This window comes from Oryzias latipes, chromosome 12, assembly GCF_053564925.1.
Source record: "Oryzias latipes strain Hd-rR chromosome 12, Olatipes_Hd-rR_3.1".
Lineage (NCBI taxonomy): Eukaryota > Metazoa > Chordata > Actinopteri > Beloniformes > Adrianichthyidae > Oryzias > Oryzias latipes.
The window spans coordinates 23872158-23882755 of record NC_136248.1 but is presented as its reverse complement, the minus strand read 5'-3'; positions in this window follow the sequence as shown (position 1 = coordinate 23882755).

Below are 10598 nucleotides of genomic sequence, written 5' to 3'. Positions count from 1 at the left end.
TTAGGACACACCTTCAAACATTGCATGACCTCATGAGAAGAGCTGCTTCATCTCTGCAACAGCTTCCAGATGCCTGAAGGTCCAGCATTCTTCTGCTCAAACAACAGTGCTAAAGTGTGAACGGCACAGGAGCTTAAAGATACAAACCTTGTAAAGAAACAACCGAATGAGGGAATTGAAAAAGGGCCAGACATAAGTTTAAATGCTGTTTCCGGTGTTTTTAACTTTTTCTTGTGGAATTTTTCTGATGGTAATGGTGGGCAGATCTGAGTATCGATACTAGTGTGATGAGATCGATACTTTTGATACTTTCGTTGCAGTTTTTCTGTAATACGTACAGTAAAGTGCTTAAAATTAGCTTACGGAGTCAATGCAAGGGCAGCTTTTTCAGTGTTGCCAGATTGGCCACAAAACAGCCCAATTTAAGCAAAAACCAACCCAATTTGAGCAAGAAAACTGCCCAATCTGGCAACACTATCTGTCGGCACATAACCACCCCTCACCCAACCCCTGCTGCTGCTCACACCTGAGGAGAAAAGAAGAAAACAAATCTATTAATTAAAGCCGCAAGCGGCGTTGTATGGCCCGCAGACGCAACCCGCCTTCCACGCCCAACTCTACGCACCACCGCCCTATCCGCCCACTTTTGATAAAGGCTGGTCAAAACTGCATATGCTAATTATGCTAACTATGTTAGCTATGCATATGTGGCTAAAATTGCTAGCATAGCGATCAGCATCATCAACTGACTCAGAAAAACACATTACCTAAAATGCTAATTATGCTAACTATGCTAGTTATGCTAACATAGCTAAAAGTGCTAGCATAGCGATCAGCATCATCAACTGACTCAGAAAAACACATTACCTAAAATGCTAATTATGCTAACTATGCTAATGTGGCTAAAAGTGCTAGCATAGCAATCAGCATCTTCAATTGACTCAGAAAAACACATTACCTAAAATGCTAATTATGCTAACTATGCTAGCTATGCTAACATAGCTTAAAGTGCTAGCATAGCGATCAGCATCATCAACTGACTCAAAAAAACACATTTCCTAAAATGCTAATTATGCTAACTATGCTAGCTATGCTAATCTGGCTAAAATTGCTAGCATAGCGATCAGCATCATCAACTGACTCAGAAAAACACATTCCTCCATTGGTAAGAGTTATATGTCATAAGTTGCTAAAATGCCCACTTTTTCCAAAATGGCGGCTTTTCTGTTGATTTTATCTCCATAGCAACCATTTTATGTTTTGGTCCCCTCGGGAGGACGAACAGATTGACGTCAGTTTCTGACAAATCGGTAAAAGTAAACTTTTTGTCGTCCTTAGCAACAGTGGTTTTATGCTAACCACGCCCACATTCCTTATATGTCCATGTCCAGTCTTTTTCAATGTATTCTGTTTCAGGCATGAATGCATGCATTCAATTTTCACTGTATTGTATTGAAATGCATGGTAGTTATAACAGTGCGCCACTTTGCTAGCTTGCCACGCACACGCCGCTCAAAATCTACAACTTCTAATTCCAACATTTTTTCCACAGTAGCTTGCCATTGATGCCCAAAAAGTTTCGAGACAATCGATGAAAATTCCAACGACAAGTTTACGTTTGAATCTGGTGGTAAAGGTGTTTTTTATAGAAAATTCAAGATGGCCGCCTTTTCACGACGGTCAAAGGTCGACGAAACTCCAAAGGTGATTGTAGACTTACGCTAGGGACATGCGCGTCAAATTTCGTGAAAATCGCTCGAAAAAAAGTTCATTTTTCCATATTGTGTAAAAACGCGAAAAACTCAAAATGGCAGATTTTGGCACAAAATGGCCGCCAAACCGTAGGTCGTGTCGCCTTCACGTAATGATTTCAAAACTTTGTTTGGATATACCCGACAAAGTTATCTGGGTTTCGTTAGTCGATTCTTAAAAAAAAAATCCGAAATTTTTTTTTTTTGCCGAGTCAGCACTTTTTTTTGCGATCGTTTTTTGTTTACCACGGCCACATTCCTTTATGGATTTTGTCGTATGTGACATCATTTTGTTCAGTGTGGGCCAGGGTATCGCATATTTCAGTTTCAGGCTATTCCGATAAAATATGTGCGAGCTAGCTAAAATGGCGACGGTTGCGAATTCGCCACGCGCACGCCTTTCAAATTCTACAACTTCTAATTCCAACATTTTGTCCACAGTAGCTTGCCATTGATGCCCGAGAAGTTTCAAAAAGATCGATAAAAATCCCTAGGACGAGTTTTCGTTTGTATACGTTACTAAAGGTGCTTTTTTAAGAAAATTCAAGATGGCCGCCCCTTGCCAAGGTCAAAGGTCAACGAAACTTCTTTGGTTATTGTAGAATCAGGGTCTTGGCATATGTGTGCAATTTCGTGAAAATCGCTTAAACAAAAGTGTCGTTTTCCCATATTGTCAAAAAACACGAAAATCGCCATTTCTCTGAGTTCGCCACAAAATGGCCGCCAAGCCGTAGGTCGTGTGGCCATCCCATAATGATTTCAAAACTTCTTTGGGATATCTCCAACACGCGTGTTTTGGTTTCATAGCTGTATTTCAAAATATTTTTTTTTGGCCCCATAAAGAGATTTCGGCCCATTCATTTTTTTTACGGGAACGCTCGCTGTGATGTCATCGATTTCGGGGGGGTGACGTTCTCTTTGCCGAAAATTCATTTTCAATTTATCCCAGGTGTGTGCCAATTTTGGTGAGTTTTCGGGTATGTGGCGGGGGTCAAATTTGAGCTCAACGGATCCGTTAGAAACGGGAATAATAATAATAACTAGAAGGAGCTGCATTTCCAGAAGAAAATGCAGGGTTGAATGCTGTATTGCTGAAAGAAAGCTTAATTTGTAAAAGAAATGGCTGAACTGAGCTGAAAGAGCTTAACATTTTAAAAGTAAAATGGTTAAAATAGGTGAAAACCTGTAAAAGAGGTTAAGCACAGTGATTCCCTATGTATTTTAATGGAGCAAAAAATCCTGGAACATCTTAAAAAGTTCAATGATTTGAATGACCAAAAGTAATAACTGTAATAAGTTGAAAGATTTGAATATTTTCAAAGTTGAAAGGTAGAAAATTTTGAAGCGTCCGAACCGGGTGTCGAACCGCAAACCTCATGTACCATAAGTTCCCAATGCATTTTAATAGGGCAAAAATTCCCGGAAAAACTGGAATATCTTAAAAAGTACAAGGATTTGAAAAACCAAAAGTCATAGCTGGAATAAGCTGAAGGAGCTGAACATTTTAAAAGTTGAATGGTTAAAATAGGTTAAAAATTGTAGAAGTAGTTAAGTGTCAAAAAACGGCGGAAGATAGTGTAAATAATAACTAGAAGGAGCTGCATTTCCAGAAGAAAATGCAGGGTTGAATGCTGTACTGCTGAATGAAAGCTGAATTAGCTGAAGAAATGGCTGAACTGTACTGGAAGAACCATGAAAAGTTAAAGGTGCAAAAGTCCTAGCAGGAATAAGCTGAAAAAGTTGAACATTGTAATAGTAGAATGGCTGAAATAGGTCAAAATTTGTAGGACTTAAGCATGAAAGCTGAAATTGTTGAAAAAATGGCTGAATTGTTGAAAATTTGAAGATGTTGCTAAAATGGCTAAAAGTACTAGCATTGGAATCAGCATCATCAACTGACTCCAAAAAACACGTTGTTTGAGAGTATTATATTGGTAAAAGCTACATGTTCTAAGTTGATAGAAAATCCACTCTTTTCAAAATGGCGGCTTTTTTATTGATTTTATCTCCATAGCAACCATTTATTGTTTGAGTCGCCTGGAGATGAGGAACAAATCCACGTCGGTTTCAGATGAATCGGAAAAAGTAAATTTTTGGACGTCCTTAGCAACGAGCTTTGTTTGCTAACCACGCCCACATTCCTTATATGTCCAGATCCAGTGAATTTCAATATGTTCAGTTCCAGCCATGGATGAAATTTATTGCAACATTTGCTTCAGATTTTGTCAAAAAATGCCCACCAAACAGTAGGTTGTGTTGCCATCCCATAATAATTTCAAAACGTATGTTGAAGTCCAAAGCCTTGTGAGCATTTCAATGTTTGAACGGTGCCTCTAGCTGAAAGCATGTTAAAGTTATAATGCTTGAAAGCAACAAAGGTTTTCAAGGATTCTCCATGTATTTAAATGAAGCAAAAATCTTGGAAAATCCTGGAAAATCTTGGAATATCTTGAAAAGTTCAAAGATTTGAAAGACTAAAAGTCGTAGCTGAAAGGAATAAGCTGAAAGGGTTGAACATTGTAATAGTAGAAGGATTAAAATACGTGAAAGTTTGAAGAAGTTTAAAATTGCCTCACATTTTGGCACAAAATGGCTGCCAAACTGTAGGTGGTGTTGCCATCCCATAATAATTTTGAACCTTATGTTGAAGTCCAAAACCTTGTGAACATTTCAATATTTGAACGGTGTCTCTGGCCAAAAGAATGTTAAAGTTACAATTGTTTAAAGAAGCAAAGGTGTGGCCAATGGAGCAAAAACATTGGAAAATCTGGGAATATCCGGGAATATCTGGAAAAGTTCAAAGATTTGAAGGACCAAAAGTCATAGCTGAAAGGAATAAGATGAAAGGGTTGAACATTGTAATAGTAGAATGGTAAAAATAGGTGAAAGTTTGAAGAAGTTTAAAATTGCCTCACATTTTGGCACAAAATGGCCGCCAAACTGTAGGTGGTGTTGCCATCCCATAATAATTTTTAAACCTTATGTTGAAGTCCAAAACCTTGTGAACATTTCAATATTTGAACGGTGTCTCTAGCCAAAAGAATGTTAAAGTTACAATTGTTTAAAGAAGCAAAGGTGTGGCCAATGGAGCAAAAAGATTGGAAAATCTGGGAATATCCGGGAATATCTGGAAAAGTTCAATGATTTGAAGGACCAAAAGTCATAGCTGAAAGGAATAAGCTGAAAGGGTTGAACATTGTAATAGTAGAAGGATTAAAATACGTGAAAGTTTGAAGAAGTTTAAAATTGCCTCACATTTTGGCACAAAATTGCCGCCAAACTGTAGGTGGTGTTGCCATCCCATAATAATTTTGAACCTTATGTTGAAGTCCAAAACCTTGTGAACATTTCAATATTTGAACGGTGTCTCTAGCCAAAAGAATGTTAAAGTTACAATTGCTTAAAGAAGCAAAGGTGTGGCCAATGGAGCAAAAACATTGGAAAATCTGGGAATATCCGGGAATATCTGGAAAAGTTCAAAGATTTGAAGGACCAAAATGTCATAGCTAGAATAAGATGAAAGAGCTGAACATTTTCATAGTCGAACGGTTAAAATAGGTGAAAAATTGTAGAAGGAGTTTAACTGTGAACTTCTGAACGAAAAATTCTCCATGTATTTCAATGGAACAAAAATTCCCGGAAAACCTGGAATATCTTAAAAAGTAAAAGGATTTGAAAAACCAAAAGTCATAGCAGAAATAAGATGAAAGAGCTGAACATTTTAAAAGTTGAATGGTTAAAATCGGTTAAAAATTGTAGAAGGAGTTAAACGCCAAAAAACGGCGGAAGATACTATAATAAACTAGAAGGAGCTGCATTTCCAGAAGAAAATGCAGGGTTGAATGCTGTAGTGCTGAATGAAAGCTGAATTAGCTGAAGAAATGGCTGAACTGTACTGGAAAAACCTTTTGAAAGGTTAAAGGTGCAAAATTCCTAGCAGGAATAAGATGAAAAAGTTGAACATTGTAATAGTAGAATGGCTGAAATAGGTCAAAATTTGTAGGACTTAAGCATGAAAGCTGAAATTGTTGAAAAAATGGCTGAATTGTTGAAAATTTGAAGATGTTGCTAAAATGGCTAAAAGTACTAGCATTGGAATCAGCATCATCAACTGACTCCAAAAAACACGTTGTTTGAGAGTATTATATTGGTAAAAGCTACATGTTCTAAGTTGATAGAAAATCCACTCTTTTCAAAATGGCGGCTTTTCTATTGATTTTATCTCCATAGCAACCATTTTATGTTTGGGTCGCCTGGAGATGAGGAACAAATCAACGTCGGTTTCAGATGAATCGGAAAAAGTAAACTTTTGGACGTCCTTAGCAACGAGCTTTGTTTGCTAACCACGCCCACATTCCTTATATGTCCAGATCCAGTGAATTTCAATATGTTCAGTTCCAGCCATGGATGAAGTTTATTGCAACATTTGCTTCAGATTTTGTCAAAAAATGCCCACCATACAGTAGGTGGTGTTGCCATCCCATAATAATTTTGAGCCTTATGTTGAAGTCCAAAGCCTTGTGAGCATTTCAATGTTTGAACGGTGCCTCTAGCTGAAAGCATGTTAAAGTTATAATGCTTGAAAGCAACAAATGTTTTCAAGGATTCTCCATGTATTTAAATGAAGCAAATCTTGGAAATCTTGGAAAATCCTGGAAAATCTTGGAATATCTTGAAAAGTTCAAAGATTTGAAAGACTAAAAGTCGTAGCTGAAAGGAATAAGCTGAAAAGGTTGAACATTGTAATAGTAGAAGGATTAAAATACGTGAAAGTTTGAAGAAGTTTAAAATTGCCTCACATTTTGGCACAAAATGGCCGCAAAACTGTAGGTGGTGTTGCCATCCCATAATAATTTTGAACCTTATGTTGAAGTCCAAAACCTTGTGAACATTTCAATATTTGAATGGTGTCTCTAGCCAAAAGAATGTTAAAGTTACAATTGTTTAAAGAAGCAAAGGTGTGGCCAATGGAGCAAAAACATTGGAAAATCTGGGAATATCCGGGAATATCTGGAACAGTTTAAAGATTTGAAGGACCAAAAGTCATAGCTGAAAGGAATAAGATGAAAGGGTTGAACATTGTAATAGTAGAATGGTAAAAATACGTGAAAGTTTGAAGAAGTTTAAAATTGCCTCACATTTTGGCACAAAATGGCCGCCAAACTGTAGGTGGTGTTGCCATCCCATAATAATTTTTAAACCTTATGTTGAAGTCCAAAACCTTGTGAACATTTCAATATTTGAACGGTGTCTCTAGCCAAAAGAATGTTAAAGTTACAATTGTTTAAAGAAGCAAAGGTGTGGCCAATGGAGCAAAAAGATTGGAAAATCTGGGAATATCCGGGAATATCTGGAAAAGTTCAAGGATTTGAAGGACCAAAAGTCATAGCTGAAAGGAATAAGCTGAAAGGGTTGAACATTGTAATAGTAGAATGGTAAAAATAGGTGAAAGTTTGAAGAAGTTTTAAATTGCCTCACATTTTGGCACAAAATGGCCGCCAAACTGTAGGTGGTGTTGCCATCCCATAATAATTTTGAGCCTTATGTTGAAGTCCAAAGCCTTGTGAACATTTCAATATTTGAACGGTGTCTCTAGCCAAAAGAATGTTAAAGTTACAATTGTTTAAAGAAGCAAAGGTGTGGCCAATGGAGCAAAAAGATTGGAAAATCTGGGAACATCCGGGAATATCTGGAAAAGTTCAAAGATTTGAAGGACCAAAATGTCATAGCTAGAATAAGATGAAAGAGCTGAACATTTTCATAGTCGAACGGTTAAAATAGGTGAAAAATTGTAGAAGGAGTTTAACTGTGAACTTCTGAACGAAAAATTCTCCATGTATTTCAATGGACCAAAAATTCCCGGAAAACCTGGAATATCTTAAAAAGTAAAAGGATTTGAAAAACCAAAAGTCATAGCAGAAATAAGATGAAAGAGATGAACATTTTAAAAGTAGAATGGTTAAAATAGGTTAAAAATTGTAGAAGTAGTTAAACGCCAAAAAACGGCGGAAGATACTATAATAATAATAACTAGAAAGAGCTGCATTTCCAGAAGAAAATGCAGGGTTGAATGCTGTATTGCTGAAAGAAAGCTTAATTTGTAAAAGAAATGGCTGAACTGAGCTTAACATTTTAAAAGTAAAATGGTTAAAATAGGTGAAAACCTGTAAAAGAGGTTAAGCACAGTGATTCCCTATGTATTTTAATGGAGCAAAAAATCCTGGAACATCTTAAAAAGTTCAATGATTTGAATGACCAAAAGTAATAACTGTAATAAGTTGAAAGATTTGAATATTTTCAAAGTTGAAAGGTAGAAAATTTTGAAGCGTCCGAACCGGGTGTCGAACCGCGAACCTCATGTACCATAAGTTCCCAATGCATTTTAATAGGGCAAAAATTCCCGGAAAAACTGGAATATCTTAAAAAGTACAAGGATTTGAAAAACCAAAAGTCATAGCTGGAATAAGCTGAAGGAGCTGAACATTTTAAAAGTTGAATGGTTAAAATAGGTTAAAAATTGTAGAAGTAGTTAAGTGTCAAAAAACAGCGGAAGATAGTGTAAATAATAATAAAGAAATAAAGAGAAACAGGAAAACAAAGGGTTGAATGCTTTATAGCATTCAACCAATAAATAAAGAGAAACAGGAAAACAAAGGGTTGAATGCTTTACAGCATTCAACCAATAAAGAGAAACAGAAAAACAAAGGGTTGAATGCTTTACAGCATTCAACCAATAAAGAAATAAAGAGAAACAGAAAAACAAAGGGTTGAATGCTTTACAGCATTCAACCAATAATAATAAACATTCGAAAAACAATATAGAAGTTTTTGCGGTTAGGATTTCCTATGTATTTCAATGCGGCCTGTCTTTTACTATAGGCTGGGCATGTCTTTTTGGCTTTAAACCTGTCTTTTGAGGGCTTTTTGGGGCTTTTTTGTTTTTTTGTCGTCATTTTTGCGACTACAATTTTTACGTTTTTGCGTTGGTGTTGTGCGTGTGTGTGTGTATTTTTGTTGCGTTACACAATTGTCGTGTTGTTTTGTGCTTTGGGCGACTTTTGACCCCATTTTTTGGCGTTTTGACGCGTTTTTTTGACGTTTTGGACCTTTTTGAGTGTTCGACCCTCGTACCAGTTACAATATGGTCCTTGCACTCTGTGAGTGCTGCGGGCCATAATAATTATCGCTTTAAACATGTGTGTGGCTTGGTAAAATAATTAAAAGACCACCGGGAACGATTTTACAATAGATCAAAAGATAATCGGAGTGGGTCTTTAAGAAAAATCAACCAAATGAGTGTAAAGATCACATTTGGACAAACTTTTAAAAACTACTAAATTGTAAATATGCAGAGAAACATAAAAAGATGAGAAAAAGATCTGAGGGATTCTCTCATCACACCAGAGGGAGCTCCTGCCACTGCTGTGCTGTGCTCTGTCCCCCTGCACTCTCATGCCTCATCCCTTCTGATAAATTAATGCTGCTTGATGATAATGGATATCTGCGCACCAAGGTAACTGCCATTATGGAGCGGGGATTGAGGGCCGCTCAAGCGAAGCAGTTGTTTATACAGTCTCCCTGGTGTGGAGAGCTGCTGTGGAACCCGCGTGATGACAAGGGTCATTAGCTCAGGGAAGGTCAGCGCTGTTAAGATTAGTCCCTTAAATGTGATTAAGACTGATGCCCACCTGAATGTGTCACTTCAACATCCACACGTGGGAGACCTGGCTTTAGAAATGACCCAGAATGTGATTTTAGCTTTGGATAATTAACCCCCAAAGGGATGTTTTGTCGTTGGGATAAGTTTGGACTAATGCACTGAAAGGGGTTGCAGAAGGTCAAACATGTGTTCAACTCCTGGTGATGACTTAAAGACGTCATTACAGTGTGTGGAATTTCTTTCAGAGATGAAGTGCATCGAAAAACTCATCTGGTTTTTATCTGACATTCTCTAAACTTTAGGTTTTTTTTAAACTTATCAGTGAAAACCATTGGAAAAACCTGTATGGACCAATATTTAGCATCAGGTTCGGAGAATCGTGAAGTTTAGCTGATTTTGAATGCAACTTTTTTCCTGCACATAAAGGATTACGTTCAGTGCAGTAATGAATGTATGTATTTATTTCTTGTTATTCATTTAACTTTTTGCTTTCAGATGGATGTGATTCAAAATGTAGATACTTCATCTATATACTTTTAGCGGATCATCTTTTGATCTGTTTTGAATTCCCAGTGGTCCTTTAATAATGATTATGCTGTTTGTAGCCAAAATCGAAAAACCTGCATCGTTTTCTAGGACATAGTTTCTGCAGATCGGCAGTAGTTCATCAGAACTATTAGTGCTTAGTAAGCCCAACTTCATTTCCCATCATCCACATCTTCACATGCTCTCCTGCTCCGGAGGGCAGTTTTGTTTTGTGTTAATTTGTGTTAATGTAACACAAAACATTTGGTCAAGCCTCTTGCAGTTATTTTCTGGGTCTTCTTGTCACAAAGAGTATTTTCAAAATTAATTCTCAAAATATTTTCTTCCTAATTATGTCCTGTTGACAACATTTTATTTTCCAATTTCTTTGAGATTAGACATTTTTATTCAGCATTCAAGTTGTTCATGCCGCTCATGAACATATTCATAAATACATTTTTAATTAAATAAACATTGGATTATTTATTTTTCTGTCATCCACTTTCAGAGTTTGTCTCTGTTTATTGTTCTTTCTCGTCAACCAGCTAACGTTCAGTCCTGGCTTGTCGTTCTTCTCTTCTTGGATGTAACCCAGACTGCTGACTGATGATCACCATCATTTTAAGTATTTCATCATTATGGGGCAGCTTGAAGCCCAGCTC